The sequence below is a fragment of the Narcine bancroftii genome, chromosome 10, assembly GCF_036971445.1.
Source record: "Narcine bancroftii isolate sNarBan1 chromosome 10, sNarBan1.hap1, whole genome shotgun sequence".
Taxonomy (NCBI): domain Eukaryota; kingdom Metazoa; phylum Chordata; class Chondrichthyes; order Torpediniformes; family Narcinidae; genus Narcine; species Narcine bancroftii.
Window position 1 is genome coordinate 102,867,330 of NC_091478.1, and position 16,728 is coordinate 102,884,057.

General features: G+C 38.1%; 1 protein-coding gene and 1 long non-coding RNA gene across 8 annotated transcripts in view; one reads left to right on the plus strand and one right to left on the minus strand.

Annotated features, from left to right (window-relative positions):
- LOC138745045 (chromodomain Y-like protein 2) overlaps positions 1 to 16,728 on the plus strand; it is a 317,440-nt gene that overhangs the window by 220,305 nt on the left and 80,407 nt on the right. The window lies entirely within an intron of this gene.
- Positions 1,691 to 2,470, minus strand: LOC138744036 (uncharacterized). Its single transcript, XR_011345219.1, has 2 exons — positions 2,402 to 2,470; positions 1,691 to 1,881 (listed from the first exon to the last, which is right to left on the minus strand). It is a non-coding gene; the product is annotated as an uncharacterized lncRNA (long non-coding RNA).

Genomic DNA, 16,728 nt, shown 5'->3' on the forward strand with positions numbered 1-16,728 from the left:
AGCACTATTCCTTTAAAATCCACATTTCAATTTCATCAAGGCTATTATGCACTTCCAACAGGAGGTGGAATGGTCACGATAGTCCACATTTCATCCAACTGAGGCTGCGTGCAATTGGAGCATAATTTGCACATCAGACATTCGGGTCCTCTTAATATTCCAGTAAGTGACTCCCATGAAAGACAGCAAATACTATTTAGGTAACTGAGTTCTCACTAGGTAATTGGCTTTTTAAGCAGTATCGTAAAAGCTGGTCTTTATGAAAAAAGGATGGGAAGGTCATTGATTCATTTGGTACTGGAGAAATTTGTCCAAACTCCCTTGGACTGAAAGGACAACGAAGTAAAAGCAGATGAGGCCGCGTTCAAGCAGAAACCAGGTGTGTGCAGTGGAGAAAATTAGCTTCTTGGGAAAAATTAGAAGAAATGAAGAAAGAAAGAAGGACAACCATGGTCTCAACTAGAACTTCAGAATGTAGCGGCTCTTGGGTATTCTTCCAGACCTTGAGAGCTCATTAGCCTGAAGTCATTCTATTAACCAGCAGGTGCCATATGGATCAGAATACCTCTAAATACATTCCATCAGAATGAGGTGTGAAATGGCAGAAGAATCTAAAATGTTATAGATGTGTGAATGAGGAAGAGGATGAATGTAAAAGATTCTACACTTTGGGAAGAATAGAAAATCTAATTGTTAATAATTGAAGTTCAAGAAATACAGAATGTTAGTCTGTGATCTGGAAAGCAATTTGGAGGGCATATTTTATGTACAAGAAAAATTCCACAATTGGTTTTCAAGGCCAGACAGAGTGTTGCATATGGTTTTGGACTTTGTATCTAAAGAAGCATATTGCATTCATTTTCAGGACAAGGCCAGTATTTCTGTCCATCCCATTCTGAACCATTGCAATCCTGGTGAAAATACTCCCACAGTGCTGTTGGTGTTTCGTTCCACTGTTAGATCAGTGGTTCTCAACCTTTTTCTTTCCACTCACATACCACTTTCAGTAGTCCCTATGCCATCAGTGCTCTGTGCTTAGTAAGGATTTGCTTATGGTGGTATGTGGGTGGAAAGAAGAAGTTTGAAAAGCATGGTTTTAATTGTACCTAATTGACTCGTTATGTGCACGGTTTCAGAACTCCAAAGGAAATGGCCCAATGACTATTTTTCTCAAGCAAAATATTTCAGTAACAATGGGTCTAGAGCAGTGGTTCTCAACCTTCCCTTCCCACTCACATGCCACCTTAAGCAACCCTTTACTAATCACAGAGCACCTATGGCACAGGGATCACTTAAAGTGGTATGTGAGTGGAAAGAAAAAGGCTGAGAACCATTTAGATTGAGCAATATTGAAAGACCAACAATACAATTCAAAGTCAGGAAGATGAACGACTTGGAATAGAACCTGCAGGTGGTGGTGATCATGTGTACCTGTTGCCTTTGTCCTATTGGCTGTAAACTTCATAGGTGTGTGAATGGTATCCATTCATGTTCTCATGCACCTGCTGCCTTTGTCCTTATTGGCTATAGACTTTTCAGGTATGTGAGTGGTGTCCAACCGTGCGGATTGCCCCATTTGCTCAGGAATTGCAAATAGAATTGGACATTTGTGTAATTATCAAAGAACATTCCTACTTCTGAGACTGTGATAGAAGAAAAGTCATTGATGAAGCAGCCAAAGATGGTTGGGCATGGGTCAATGCTCATGGCTTTATTCTCCTGAGGACTTCCTGCAGAAATGTTCTGGGTCTGGGATGGTTAGCAGTTGCAAAGGTCCTTAATGCGAGGTCTGTTTCTCATTGATGCTCATGGCCTCCTGATCAGATTGAAGTCAGCTGATTATAGTTACCCATGTTTGGTTCCTGGGATAAGTTAAGGATTCTGTGAGGAAAGAAAGGGAAGATGACTAAAATTCACTGGAATTGAAAATAAGAGAAATAATCTGAAGATTGTAAAATAGATTGACAGGTTAGATGGTTCAGTCAATTCCCAGGTCCCCCACTCCCCTGGTTTTTCTGGTATTACTATGTTTAGTATCATCCAAATTGAGTCAACACAGTGATCTGAATTGAAATTTATTTACTATTAGTTCTCTTAACATTTAGAAATAAAACACTAAAGTCTGCACACACCGGGGTTGAAGTAAAAAAACAATGCTGGAGAAACTCTGCAGGTCAAACAGTATATAGTACATTTCTGATTATCTGAAACACTCGGGACTGGATGTAGATCAGTTAACTGCATTTTCTGGATATCTGAGAAAGGCTCTAAGCAGCAGAATATTTGTATCGGCCAACATCTCCCTACCACCGTTGCCGAACCTGCCTGGGAGCCCGAGGCACAAAACAACAATAAAGATCAAGGGAATGTTTTTCAAGCATAAAATAAAGTTTATTCTTACCTTGAGTACACGAGAGCACCATTGGATCCAAAATGGTAATTAACAGTACATCAGAGTCCTACTTGAGAACAGCAGGTTTTTTTAAAAAAAAAAATCAGTTTTTCTCAACTGTGACATCATGTTGCCGCCGAGAACTTTTGCAGATAACTGAGAATTTCGGTAAAGTGGTTTTCAGATGATCAGAAACGTACTGTGCTTTATATTGCAATGATAAAGATACATAACCAATGGTTCAGGCTTGGGCCCTTTATCTTTGCTATATAAAGTATACTGTTTGACCTAATGAGTTTTGCCAGCTTTGTATTTTTACTTAATATTTACACAGCCACCAGTGTTTATGTCATTGACAAACTTGAATATGCATCCCTTTCTTTCACAGTCTAAGCTGTTAAATAGCTTGAATCAGAGAAAACCCAACCCAGATGCCAGTGGAGCACCATTGTTCCATCCTGCCAATCGAGAGTACCTGCCATTATTCTGTTTCCTCCATTCATCCAAATTCAATGCAGTGTCTTCGATGTTATGATCTTTAACCCTAACTAATAGCCCCAGATGAAGCACTCTTTCAAAGGCCTCCTGGAAATCTGTTTAAGTAACATTTCAGAAATTTACCTCTGCCCTCAATTTGAGTCACCTCTTCGAAAAGGGTAATCAGGTTTGTTAGGCATTCAATTCAATGTTGGCCCTCTGCGATTAACTTTTCAGTGTTCGGTTTCTCTATAATTTTCTGACAAGAGGTGAAAACCTGATGGCTTTCTGCTTCTCAGGTTTCCTTCTCATCATTTTTGGGGAGATCTGCAACTTTCCAGTCTGAATACGGGTCTGAATTGAGAGAATGTTTGCAGAGTTGTATTTAGGCATTACTTTCACCTAATTTCTTTAGAATCCTGGAATGGAAATCTTTTTACACTGCAAATTAGTGACTTGGGTCATTAGCCTCATTATTTTTCTCTGTTAGCAGTTTCATTGGAATGTCCAGCAGACTATTCCAGAATGATAGATTATGATGTTATTGGTATTCAATCTGCTGAGGCTTCTATCCATTTATAGTACGTCTGACTAGTCGTCAGCGGCCCATATATTTTCTTGCCACACTATCTGGAAAATGTTTTTAATTCATCTTGAATTAGCTGTCATCTTTTGTATCCAAGGTGGGTCATTACACACTGAACTAAATTGAAATCTATTTGCTGCAGTTCATTAACGTTTACACAGCTGCCAGTGTTTGTGTCAATGGCAAACTTGAATGTACACCCCTTCCTTCCACCATCTATTTGTTGAATAGTTTGAATCACTGAGAATCCAACACGGGACTCTGTTTTATTACATTTTTCAGATCTTGCTATTTTCATTATTCTTCAAATTTTAAATTAAATTTTAGACATGCAGGCCCATTCGGCCCAATTTACCCTCAAATAACCTACACCCTGGTTTGTTTTTGAAGGGTGGGAGGAAACCAGAGACCCGGAGAAAACCCCAAAGCACGGGGAGAATGTACAAACACCTTATAGCGCGGGATTTGAACCCGATTGCTGGCGCTGTAAAGACGTTGCGCTAACCGCTACACCTACTGTGCCACACTTTGTATCTTTTCTAAATAGGTGTGATATTGCTTCCATTTTTGTTTGTTCATTATTTCTTTTCTATCATCTGATCTACAACAGATCTTATGGAAAGTAAACCTCTTGGTCCTTTGACCCATGTTTGTTCTTTGCAGCATTAATTTCTCTTCTCTTATTGAGTCCTTGAGAAGATGGTGTTGGTCAAGTTCATTTATTGTCTGATTGTACATGTACAACACAACAAAACAGCATATCTCTGGACCATATTGCACGCAGTACACCTTACACACCAACATCATACTGCATATATGTCGCAATCCAAAATAAATATAAAAATAATTAACAAGTTTCTAGGATTGCTCAATGGTCTCACCACCTGTGGGAAGAAACTTTTTCCTAGCCTGGTAGTCCTAGGTTTTTATGGTCCTTTACCTTGTCCTTGAAGGTTGTGTCTCAAAGATACTGTGGGCTGGATGGTAAATGTTCTTGATTCTCTGAGCCCTCTTTAAGCGCTGCTCCCTGTAAATATCGTCAATAGAGGGAAGGGAGACTCCAGTGATCTTCTCAGCAGATTTAATAATCCTCTGACCTCCAACCTGCAGCAACCATATGATGCAGCCAGTCTGGACACTCACTGTTGTGTTCTTGTACAATGTTGTTAGGATGGTGGCCAGAGCCTTGGCCTTCTCAACCTACTTAGAAAGTGTAGGCACTGCTGTGCTTTCCTGACCAATGAGGAGGTGTTGTGGGGCCAGGATAGGCCATACCTTAAACGGATGCCATGGAACTTTGTGCTCACTCTACGACAGAGCCATGGATATGTAGTGGGGAGTGGCCCTTCATCCTCCTGAAGTCCACAATCATCTCTTTTGACTTGTCCATGTTGCCACCCAAGTTATTGTTCTTCACCACTGTACAAGCCCTTCATTCTTCTCTCTAAGATAACCCATCATTGAGGGTTACTCGCATATTGGAGTTGGGTTGATAGTTGCTGGAGTAGCAAAAGTAATGGCAATATATTTATAGGTCAGGATGGTGTGTGGCTTGTTTGGTTTGGGGGGGGGGGAGTGGTGTTGGTATTGTCAGCCGGTAGTGTTGATGTGGAGGCTTTGGAGAGGGCACCAAAATGTTTCATCAGCATCTCACCTGGATTAGAGAGTGTTAAAAATCAGAAGAGGTTGGTTAAACTTGGGAGCTTTTCTCTGGAGCATTGGAGGCTGAGAATAGAAGTTAATAAATCTATGAAAAGAATATATAGTGTGACCAGAGTCTTTTTCCCTTGGGTGGAAATAGCAACTACTAGAAGGCATGGATTTAAGATAAGAGGGGGTAGATTTATAGCAGGCAAGTTTATTTTTGCACAGAGTGGTAGGTGTATGGAACACTCTGTTAAGGGAGATGGTGGAAGTAGACATTGTAGTGGCATTTGTGTCATTTAGGCAGGTCTGGAATAGAGGGATACAGACCATGTGCAGACATATGGTTTTAGTTTAAATTCCCATCAAAGTTAGCACAGACATCATGGGCTGAAATATCTATTTCTGTGCTGTACTTTTCTATATTGTATGTTGCCACGTGTCTGCTATCTTTAGCCTTCTTAATGGTTAAGGTCTTCTTACAACTTTTCCTTCTTTTCTCCCTCTTTCTCACTCTAGCGATGCAATACAAATAATTAGTTTTGAGATTTTGGTGAGTCTTTTTAGAATGGTAATGAATTGTTTCATTTGCCGAATTAGAGAGAAAGTTGATTTGCTCAACAAAATAACAGCAGCATTTCACAGCAGAATAAGTTGTATGAGCCTTGAATCTGCTTCCCATTGAATAAGATTATGGCTGATGTGATCATTTGATCTTGGGCCTAAACTCTGCCTGATCCCTGTAAACCTTGATTTGCAAATAATATGAAATTATATCTCAGAAAGCATAATTCTATGTGATAGCAAATTCTAAAGATTCGGACTTCTGGATGGCTGGAACATGGGGTAACAGCCGCAGTCTAATTCTCCTGCTTACTTTACAGTTCTTTCATCTATTCAGTTCTTCTTCACCTTTTGGGGAGGGAGGGGTAGGGGGAACAAGAGTGTGGGTTTTATTTTCCTCCAGGTTACAAATGGCTTTAGGAATGTGTAACAATTTTTTTACACTTGATCACCAGTTTCATTTGCTCAAGGCTGCCACCTGGTGGCAAGATAGTCATTGTCATAATTGATCTACATTAATTATGGAAAATTGTGGATAATACTATTTATTTACTTGGTTGGAATGTAAAAGGATTGAATCATCTGGCAAAAGAGGAATAAAGTATTTTCACATATTAAACAGCTTAAAGCTACTATTATATTTTTTACAAGAAATGCATATCCATAGTTAGATAATTCTTGCCTTATGACAAAGTGATGGGGTAGCTTTTTCATTCCTTCTCCAGGCTAAAGCTGGGGGGTGGGGGTTGATTCTCATTGATCAAACTATACTTTTTTTCATCACAAAGTCATATCAGATATAAATGGTTGGTATATCATTGTTTTGGGGAAATTGTTTAATAAAATGGTAGTTTTTGATAATATTTATGCCCCTAATGCAGATTATGTAAGGTTTTTGATTGGTTGGTTTTTTTTTTCTTCCTTACCAGACTTGAGTTTTATTCTATAGTAGTTGGTGGGCATTTTAATTGTTGGTTTGACCCTGCTTTGGATCATTCCCCTCTTAAACCTGCCATAATGAATAAATCTGCCTCATTAATTCATTTTTTTTAAATCAGATTATGGTATTTCTGATGTTTGGCATTTTTAAAATCCAAATAGTAGAAAATATTCTTTTTTTTCCAAACGTTCATCGAACTTTTGCAAATTGTTTTTTTTTTATTGATAATCAACTGATCCCACTGACTCGTTCCTGTAGTTATCAAACTATAGTAATATCAGATCATGCCCATGTTGTGTTATATATGCCTCTTCCTGGCCTTCCTCAAATTAAAAAGTCAATGGTGTTTCAATTCAAGTTTATTATCAGATAATGATTGTGAAATTTATGGAGGAGTTGATAACTTCTTTGATACAAACAAAATTTGTCAGAAATTTCTAGTCTAATTGTTTGGGATGCTATGAAAGCTTATCTTGGGGAGGGGGGATTATTTCTTACACCATGAATATATAAAGGAAGACCAATAAAGAAAGATTAGAATTAGTTAATCAAATTAAACAAATAGATCAACAATATGGTCAAACTAAAAATCCTGAGTTATATAAAAAGCGAGTTGGACGAGTAAGTCAACTTTATATCCATGGTGATAAGACTTGCATGCTTTCAGCTAACCAGTGGAGAGGTTTTAAAGCCAAGAGGAAAATTAAAAATATTTGAAAGGAGGATAATATTACTACAGATCATTCTGAGATAAGTGACACACTGAGGAAATTTTTCTCCCGATTTTCCACTTTTGAATTCACAAATGATAGTATTTCGATGGAAAATTTCCTGGTTTTTTAAAATATTCCCACACTTTCTTTGGGTGACTGAAAAAGCCGAGATGAACCTATATTGCATGAGGAAATCGTTGCTGCTATTTCTTCACTATATTCTGGAAGAGCTCTGGGACCTGATGGATTTCCTGTGGAGTTTTTCAAATCTTTTTCTCAACTACTTTCACCTCAATTAAGTTCAGTGTTATTGGGCTTGATTAGGAAGGGTAATCTTCTGGCAACACTTTACGAAGTGTGTGTATCTCTCATAGCAAATAATGGTAAATATCCAACTGACTGTTCCTCCTACAGGCCAATTTCTTTATTAAGTATTGATTTTTTAAAATTTGGCTAAAACGTTGACCTGTAGATTCGATGATATCGTAACATCTATCATCTCTGAAGACCAGACTGGTTTTATTAAAAACCATTACTCTTATTTTTATATGTGTTGCTTATTGGATATTGTGTACTTGCCTTCAAGTGCTGTTCCTGAATGTGTTCTCTCTTTTGATGCAGAGAAAGTGTTTGATTGAGTTGTATGGACATATTTATTTACGATCTTAGAAAAATTTAATTTTGGATCAGGTTTTATTCCATGGATTAAATTACTGTATTCATGCCCTATGGCTTTAATTCTCACTAATTTTCAACAATCGTAACATTTCGATCTCCAACGTGGAACCCATCAATGGTGTCCTCTAAGTCCACTACTTTTTGGGCTTGGAGCCAGTAGCAATTTACATTTCGAGAGTGTGGGGAAATTTCAGGGATTTGTAGAAATGGAATGGAACATAAAGTTTCCATTCCCTTCTGCTTTACTTATCAAATCCTGACACTTCTTTTCCGTCCACCCTCTCAATACTTTTCCAATTTGATAAGTTTTCAAGATATAGACTAAATCTGCATAAAAGTGAACTTTTCCCTTTGAATACACCAATTTCCCTTTTAAGATTGTGGAAGACCGATTTGAATATCTTGGTATCACAGTAACAAAGAATCATAAGTACCTTTCTTACATTATTATAGCTTGTGAAACAGTCTTTAACAGAATGATCACCCCTTTCCAGCCATATTAATTCTATTAAAATAAATATCTTGCTTAAATTTTTAAACCTTTTTTAGTCTACACCATTTTCATTCTCAAATCATTTTTTTGATTCACTTGATTATGTTGCCTTATATATGGAAGGGTAAGCGCCCTCGTCTAAACAAAATCCATCTTCAAAAACCTAAAAGGAATGGAGGCATGGCTCTACCTAATTTCAGATTTTACTATTGGGCAGTCAGCATGTTTTGATTACATTTTCATAATTGAGTGGACTGTCCAAGATGGGGCAGCAATGGAGTTGAACTCTACTAAAAACCTTTCCATTCCAGCACTTCTTGGATCCTCACCTCTTTTTTTTTTAAATAAATCAATTGATAAGCTTGTTGTCAGGCACCCTGTGAGTAAACATTTTGGACTTGATGGTTTTTGTCTTTCATGCCCTAATTTAACCATCATCTTTTTCAACATTCTTTGCAGGGTCTTGTTTTTCATGAATGGATTAGATTAGGTATTGAATATTTCAAAGATCTTTTCATTGGTAACAGTTTTGTGTCATTTGAACATCTTTCTAGAAAATTCAATTTACCAAATACTCTTCTTTAGATATCTCCAAAGCAGACATTTTTTAAAATCTCAGATACCTGATTTTCCTCAGGCACCTGATGTGAACATTGTTGATGTGTTATTTAGGCTACAACATTCTCGTATCGGTTTAATATCCATTACTTATGTTGAGTTGGTGGGTTTGAGACATGCCTCCTCTAGTTTAAATTAAAATTGCCTGGGAACAGGTTTTAAGCCTCTCGTTAATGGGTGAAGAATGGGATCTCGTGCTTAAGCTGATCAATATATGTGCCTGTCATTCCTTGTTACGATTTAAAGTTGTACATAGAGCCCATGTGTCTAAAATTAAATGATCTTGTATGTATTCAGATGTAAATTCTTGAGATAAATGTAAGAGAGGAGAGGCTAATTCATATGTTCTGGACATGTGCTAGCCTTGAAAAATACTAGAGCGAGGTATTTGTAATCCTTTGGTTGCTCTTTTTGGTACAACTGGAGAGGATAATGTTATTTTAACTTCAATTAAATGGGTTTAATTGCATCTCTCTTGGCTAGATATGCGATATTGTTTAGATGGAAGGACGCTGCCCTGCCCACTGTCCTGTTTAAATTTAGAAAAGAGCTGTTACTCAATTAATAATTCAAGTATTAGGTTTCAAATGCTATGGGGACCATTCCTGAATTACTTTTATAACCTCTAGGCATGATATTATTTTAATATTTGTAATTTTACTTCATGAACAAAGTACATTTTTTTCTTTCGTCATACACCTTGCATTGGGGATGGGGTTGAGAATCCTGCCGTTTGTGATTTTTGTAAAAAAAATCTTTTGTATTATGGTTGCATTATGTGTTTTATAGTTTGGTGAGTTACTAATTTTGTCATTAATTCCATAAATGCATGTTTATTTGTGAAAATCAATAAAAATATTTTAAAAGAAAAAAGTTTCACAAGGCAAGCACGTTTAGGATTGCAGTTAATGCAATGCTATTACATCACCAGTGACCCAGGTTTACATCCGGTGCTATCTGTAAGGAGTTTGTACTCTCTCCCTGTAACTGCATGGGTTTCCTCTGTCTGCTCCAGTTTCCTCCCACCCTTCAAAAGGTATGTGGGATATAGGTTAATTGGGCATTTTAGTGAAATGGGCTTGTGGGCCGATAGGGTCTGTTATTGTGCTGGATGTCTAAGTTTTTTTTAAATCTCTTCTATTGAAATTCCTTTTTGAGATGAGTCAAGGCCAATTCTGCTCAATCTTCCCTTTATTTTTCTCTCCATGCTTGGCTAATTTAACGTTTACCATTGTAGTTGCTTTTTCTTGCCACCTGTGTGGCTGCAGTAAGTAAGAATTTTGGTGCAGATGTATTTTGTACTTGTGTACATGGCAATAAACTCATTATTCATTATTCTCATTAAACCAAATCCCTCGCCCCAAACTTAATATAGCAGACTTTTACTTCACTGCCTTTTATCCCTTCAAGAAAGAAAGGAACATTACATCGAGTACATCCTATATTCTCTCAACGAAACCTTCCACAGATGTAGCAAGATTTAATTAGGAAAAAAATACTTTGGAATGAACAGGCAAAGTGTGCAGCAGGAAAACTTCTTGTGAATAAGTGTGGTCAACAAATTAATACGATTTGTTACATTCCATAGTTTGGAAATCCTTCAGCTTGGTTGCTTAACAGTTAACATTGATCTGTTGTCAGGCAGTTCTTGATGTGAACCACCAAATGTTATCCCAGTACTAATTAAGATTTCCTAATAGTTGTATCTGACTTTGTAATGGCACTGTTATAATTCTCTCTAAAGCTGATAATGGGTTGCTTAGTTACAGACCTCTGGTGGTTTATATACTTTCAGGGAACCTGAGCCTGTAGTAGATGGTGTATTTTCTTTCCGAGACTGCCAGCTGAAGTGCAAATCAGTTTGGGGAGTCCATTAGTTATTGCAAAAAAAAATGCTTTGTAGCTACTGTGCTTTTATTTATTTCTTCTAAATAATCCCAGAGGTGACACTTTATTTCTCAAATTTGTGGAATTCTGCACCCAAGTGCAAAAGAGATGGCAGTTTCTCTGTCACCAACTAGAGGTGGGGAGTAAATCTTCAGCACAGAGGACTTTCAGCTTCTGAAGGAATACGTGTCTAGAGTCTCTTTTTCTTGTACAGTATGTTTTCCCCATGTCCAAAATGCTTGGGACCAGACGGTTTTCAGTTATTGGTTTTGGTTAATGGAACAAAACCGAAAAAAAACCCAAAACAGCACAGTAGCATCTGCCGCTACCAGTCCCCGACACCTCCCTGCCACCGCTGATCATCAACATCCCTCCACTGCCACCAGAGGGTAAAGAAGAAATGGAAAGATAGAGTGGAGAGAGTTACCTGAAACCAGGACAATCGGTGTTCTAATTTCTCCCCATGCATTGCCTGACCCGAAGACATCCTCCAGTCACTTACTGGTGGCTCAAGATTCCAGCCTGCTTCTCTGAGCCGACATCTAACTATTCAGTATCTTGTCCTGTCTTCCCAGCTGGTTCTGAGTTGCTACCAAACTGGCGCCAACAGAGAGTCAGAGCCCCAAATGGGCAAGTCGGATGATACGTTTTTTTTCAACTTGTGAAATCATGTCAGCGCCGCTAAAAAGTTTGGTTAATGGAACATTTTGGTTAACAAGATTTCGAAAAGTACTGTATATAATTAATGACGTCAAATGTGTGCAACCAATGATAAGATGATAAGAAAATATATTACAAGGCTTTTAATATGATGGTAGCAAAGTCATGATTCTGCTTGACTAAAGGTTGACCTAATGTCCTACTGCATGCTACAGGAATACCAGTCTACTTGGTTGATGGAAATGCAGACATTTAACCAATGTTCAGAAGGGAGAGAGAAGCAGGAGTAGAAATTAATCATATAATTACTGTGGATATTTTGGGTTGGTGGGGAAAGATTTGATCCAATTTCAGATGGACCTCTGTACCAGACTTATCTGGTTTGAATGCCAGGGACTCTGGTGGTGTTCAATGTACAACCCTGCCAAAGGAGAAATTGCTATAAATTGCATTTATAGAATATTTCATGTCTTCATTTGTACCTTCATCATTTCCAGTGATCGGTTTTGCCATGTTCTGCAAGGATTTAGTTAGACAGAAAGCCTTGGTAACAGTATCAAGTTACCAGTTTCGCATCAAGTCCACTCATCTTTCCCTCAGAATTCTTGTCTTTCGATCCACTTTATCAGTCATTATGAGTACATGTTCCCTCTCAAATGAGTACAACGTGTTTAATGGAATCTCATAATTAATATCACCACACTGCAGGAGGGATGTGATTGCACTGGAAAGGATGTAGAGGAGATTCACCAGGATGTTTCATGGATTATAAGGTTCTAAGGACAGATTGAATGGGGTGGGTTTGTTTGATAGAACTATGTCAGATAATGAGAGATGCATATAGTGTAGATATTAAGAATTTTTTTCTTATTGTGGGGATTCCTAAAGAAAGCGTGGCACAGATTTAAGTAAAAATGCCAAGCTGGCAAAATGCAGCAGGTAAAACAGCATACTTTCTACAGCAAAGATAAAGATACATAACCAACATTTCGGGCTTGAGCCCTTCATCAAGGTGTGATGAAGCATAGATTTAAGATGAGAGGGAGGAGGTGTCGAGGGGGAAAAGAAGGGAAAGTTAGGTCCACTTGTGGCAGTAAAACTGTTCCTTTATTATCTCAAATGGGAATTTTATTGTTAACAAAAAAAAACTGGAAACACTTCTGATTGGGCAGCATCTGTGAAAAGAGAAACTGTTACCATTTCAGATTAAACAGCATTAAAAAGATCTAGACTGGTGCAGTCACTAAGGCCTTGGTGGAAACCAGTCTCCTCAAGCCACCACCACCTTGTATCCCCCATAGTGTTACTTCAGCAGTGGAGCTGGATATCTTGTGTATGAAAATGAGCAATAAACCAACCTACAGACCAATTTATCCTTGAGTGGTCGTTGTCAGTACAGCAATCAGCCAGGAATACAGGAAGGAGATTGAAAACTTGGCTGAATGGTGTACTAACAACTTCTCGCTAAATGCCACAAAAACCAAGGAGCTGATTGTTGACTTTAGGAAGGGAAAACCAGAATCAGATGATCCAGTGATCATTGGGGAATCAGAGGTGGATGACTCTGTACCTTGATGTACCAAATCAGTGAATGTCCAAACTGGTGAACCATCCACCTCATTCATCAAGCAACTGTTCTAAAAAGTGGGCAAAATTTGAAAGGTAAAGTCAAAGGAATCTTTTTTTTTCAGATTGATTTTAGACGGTAGCTTAATGTCTTTTGAACAATTATCCAATAAATATAATGTACCCAAGTCACTTTTTCTTACGATGCTTCCAAATTAGAAATTCCAGAGGAATCATGGGAGAAGATTTATAGATTGGCTAATACCTCTTCAATATGTGCTTGTCATTCTTTGATTCAGTTTAAAGTCGTGCATAAGGCTCTTGTGTCGAAAAACAAAATGGCCTGTATTCTTTTTCTAATGTTACTCCTATTTGTGATAGATGTAAATCAGAAGTGGCTTCCCTAATTCGTATGTTTTTGTCATCTCCTTTGTTAGAGAGGTGTTGGATAGATTTTTTAAGACTTTGTCAGCTATACTGGATGTTAGTTAGACTGCTCTTTTTGGAACTAGAGTTCCAGAAGTGGGACGAATAACCACTTCCACACACATTGGGTTGTAGCCTTTTCTACATTGTTGGCTAGAAGGGTGATCTTATTTAAATAAAAAGATTCTAATCCACCTACTTTGACTCATTGGTTCACTCAAATTATGTCATGTTTAAGTTTAGAGAAAGTTAGGAGTCTTCCATTTGATACTTCTGTTAAATTTGAAGAGACTTGGCAACCTTTTATAAATTCTACATGACTTGGTTAGGATCATTATTTTCCCTTCTGGACTATATTTTCTTTTCTCTATGGTGAAGACCAGACAATTAATTTTTATTAATAAATTCTCAGGATAGGCTGCCCTGTCTTTTTTTTAAAGATTAGGTGGGGTTTTATTTAATATTTTTTTCTCTTTTGAAGATTTCAGATGAAGGAGATAAGAACATATTTGTTAATTATGCTGTAATCCAGTATGTTATATGATGTCATATAGTGATTTAATTTCCCCTTTTTGATGTACTCCTATTCCCCTCATGTATTGTTTACCTATAATATGATTAATAAAAAGATTGTAAAAAAAAAAAAAGGAAAGTGAAGGTGAACACAAAATCCAAGCTCAGAAAACCAACAATCTGGACAGGTTTTCTGTGGTTGAATTTTCTCATATAAGCACCTTTCCAGTTGTGTGAGAACTGATTGACTCTGATGTTTGATTATGTAATGTTAACTTGGCATTCCTCTCTCCACAAATGCTGCATGAGTAGCAGGCATATTTCCGATTTCCACCCTCTGTTATTTTCCGCATCTCGTAGCTCCAGTATTGTTTTCTTCTTCTGTTCTCAATCATTTTCCTTGATGTACCTTTCCAGACAGACCAGCTGCAGTCAGCAAGGCTACACTACCCTCTCTCAACCTGTGCCACTGCTTTCTGTTATTCATTTTCTCCTGATCTTCACTGCAGAACATCTTTTCCCTATCTTCTTTTCAACTCTCACGCCCTTCTTTTCAACTCTCTTGCCCTTCTTTTCAACTCTCTCGCCCTTCTTTTCAACTCTCTCTCCCTTCTTTTCAACTCTCTCTCCCTTCTTTTCAACTCTCTCTCCCTTCTTTTCAACTCTCTCTCCCTTCTTTACAACTCTCTCTCCCTTCTTTTCAACTCTCTCTCCCTTCTTTTCAACTCTCTCTCCCTTCTTTTCAACTCTCCCTTCTTTTCAACTCTCTCTCCCTTCTTTTCAACTCTCTCTCCCTTCTTTTCAACTCTCTCTCCCTTCTTTTCAACTCTCTCTCCTCTTCTTTTCAACTCTCTCTCTCCTCTTCTTTTCAACTCTCCCTCTCCTCTTCTTTTCAACTCTCTCTCTCCTCTTCTTTTCAACTCTCTCTCTCCTCTTCTTTTCAACTCTCTCTCTCCTCTTCTTTTCAACTCTCTCTCTCCTCTTCGTTTCAACTCTCTCTCTCTCCTCTTCTTTTCAACTCTCTCTCTCTCCTCTTCTTTTCAACTCTCTCTCTCTCCTCTTCTTTTCAACTCTCTCTCTCTCCTCTTCTTTTCAACTCTCTCTCTCCTCTTCTTTTCAACTCTCTCTCTCTCCTCTTCTTTTCAACTCTCTCTCTCTCCTCTTCTTTTCAACTCTCTCTCTCTCCTCTTCTTTTCAACTCTCTCTCTCCTCTTCTTTTCAACTCTCTCTCTCCTCTTCTTTTCAACTCTCTCTCTCCTCTTCTTTTCAACTCCCCCTCTCTTCCCCCCTCTCTCTCCCTTCAAGCTGAAACAGGCTTGCTTTCTGAACTCTCTAAGTACTGCTGACAAGTGGTGTTTCTTTGTGTGCAAGAGACAATTTGTGTCTCTATCGCGCATGACAATAAAAGAACCTGAAATACCCCAAAGCACTTGTTCATTTTTTAAAACGCTACATGATAGTTTAATAAATTTCCTTGTGAACTCGTTGAGTTTAAAGGCAGTGAGGAACGGAGCCCCAATGACTTTCAAAAAAAAAAAAAATCCAGTTATTCCAGCTCTAACTAAACTTGTGTACCTGACCGCAAATAGATCTGTTCTTAACCCCAGCACCAGTTACACCCTTCTCCCACATCCCCATCTCACCCTCCAGTCCAATGAGTGAGCCAGATGATAAATCATCAGTACTATCCATGATTCCTTCCAGATTGGTGACCACCTTTACTTAGTTCATTATTGGATTGAGATAGGACATGAAACGGTTCTGAAGTAAAAAGTAATAGTGTACATAGTGAATGGAGAAAAAGCTCAACAAGTGAAGTTCACTCTTCATAGCAGTAGAGTTCAAGCTCAAATTTATTGTCCGAGTACATACATCACATACATCCCTGAGATTCTTTTGCCTAAGGGCCAGGAAAAATTTCAACTGATCAGTAGTGTAAACTGTACTCAAGGAAAGGATGCGTATACAAAAAAAAGTAAACTACAGGAGGGATATCAGTAAAATTGAAAGAGTGCAGAGAAGATTTACTAGGATGTTGCCAGGTATTCAGGAGATGAGTTACAGGGAAAGATTAAACAGGTTGGGCCTTTATTCCTTGGAGCGTAGAATAAGGGGAGATTTACACAATTATGAGAAGTATAGACAAAGTAAAAGCAATTAGGCTCTTTCCACTTGGATTAGGAGAGATAAGTACAAGAGAACATGGCTTTAGGGTGAAAGGGGGACGGTTTAGAAGGAAATGTTTCACTCAGTGGTGGGAGGGTGGAACGAGTTGCCAGCTGACATGGTAAATGCAGGCTCGCTCTTAAGTTTTTAAAAATAAACTGGATAGTCACATGGATGGGAGAGGCCTGGAGGGTGATGGAATAGGTGTGGGACTCGTGGAATGATGTTTTTGGCACAGACTAAAAGGGCTTAATGGTCTGTTTCCTGTGCTATAGTGTTCTATCATTCTAAACAAAGAAATGTAAACAAATTCTGCAAATACAGGAAAAATATTCAGTAATAATTAATATGCAAAATAGAGACCCTTAAATGAGTCTTTGGTTGAGTCTGTTGAGGAATTTGCTG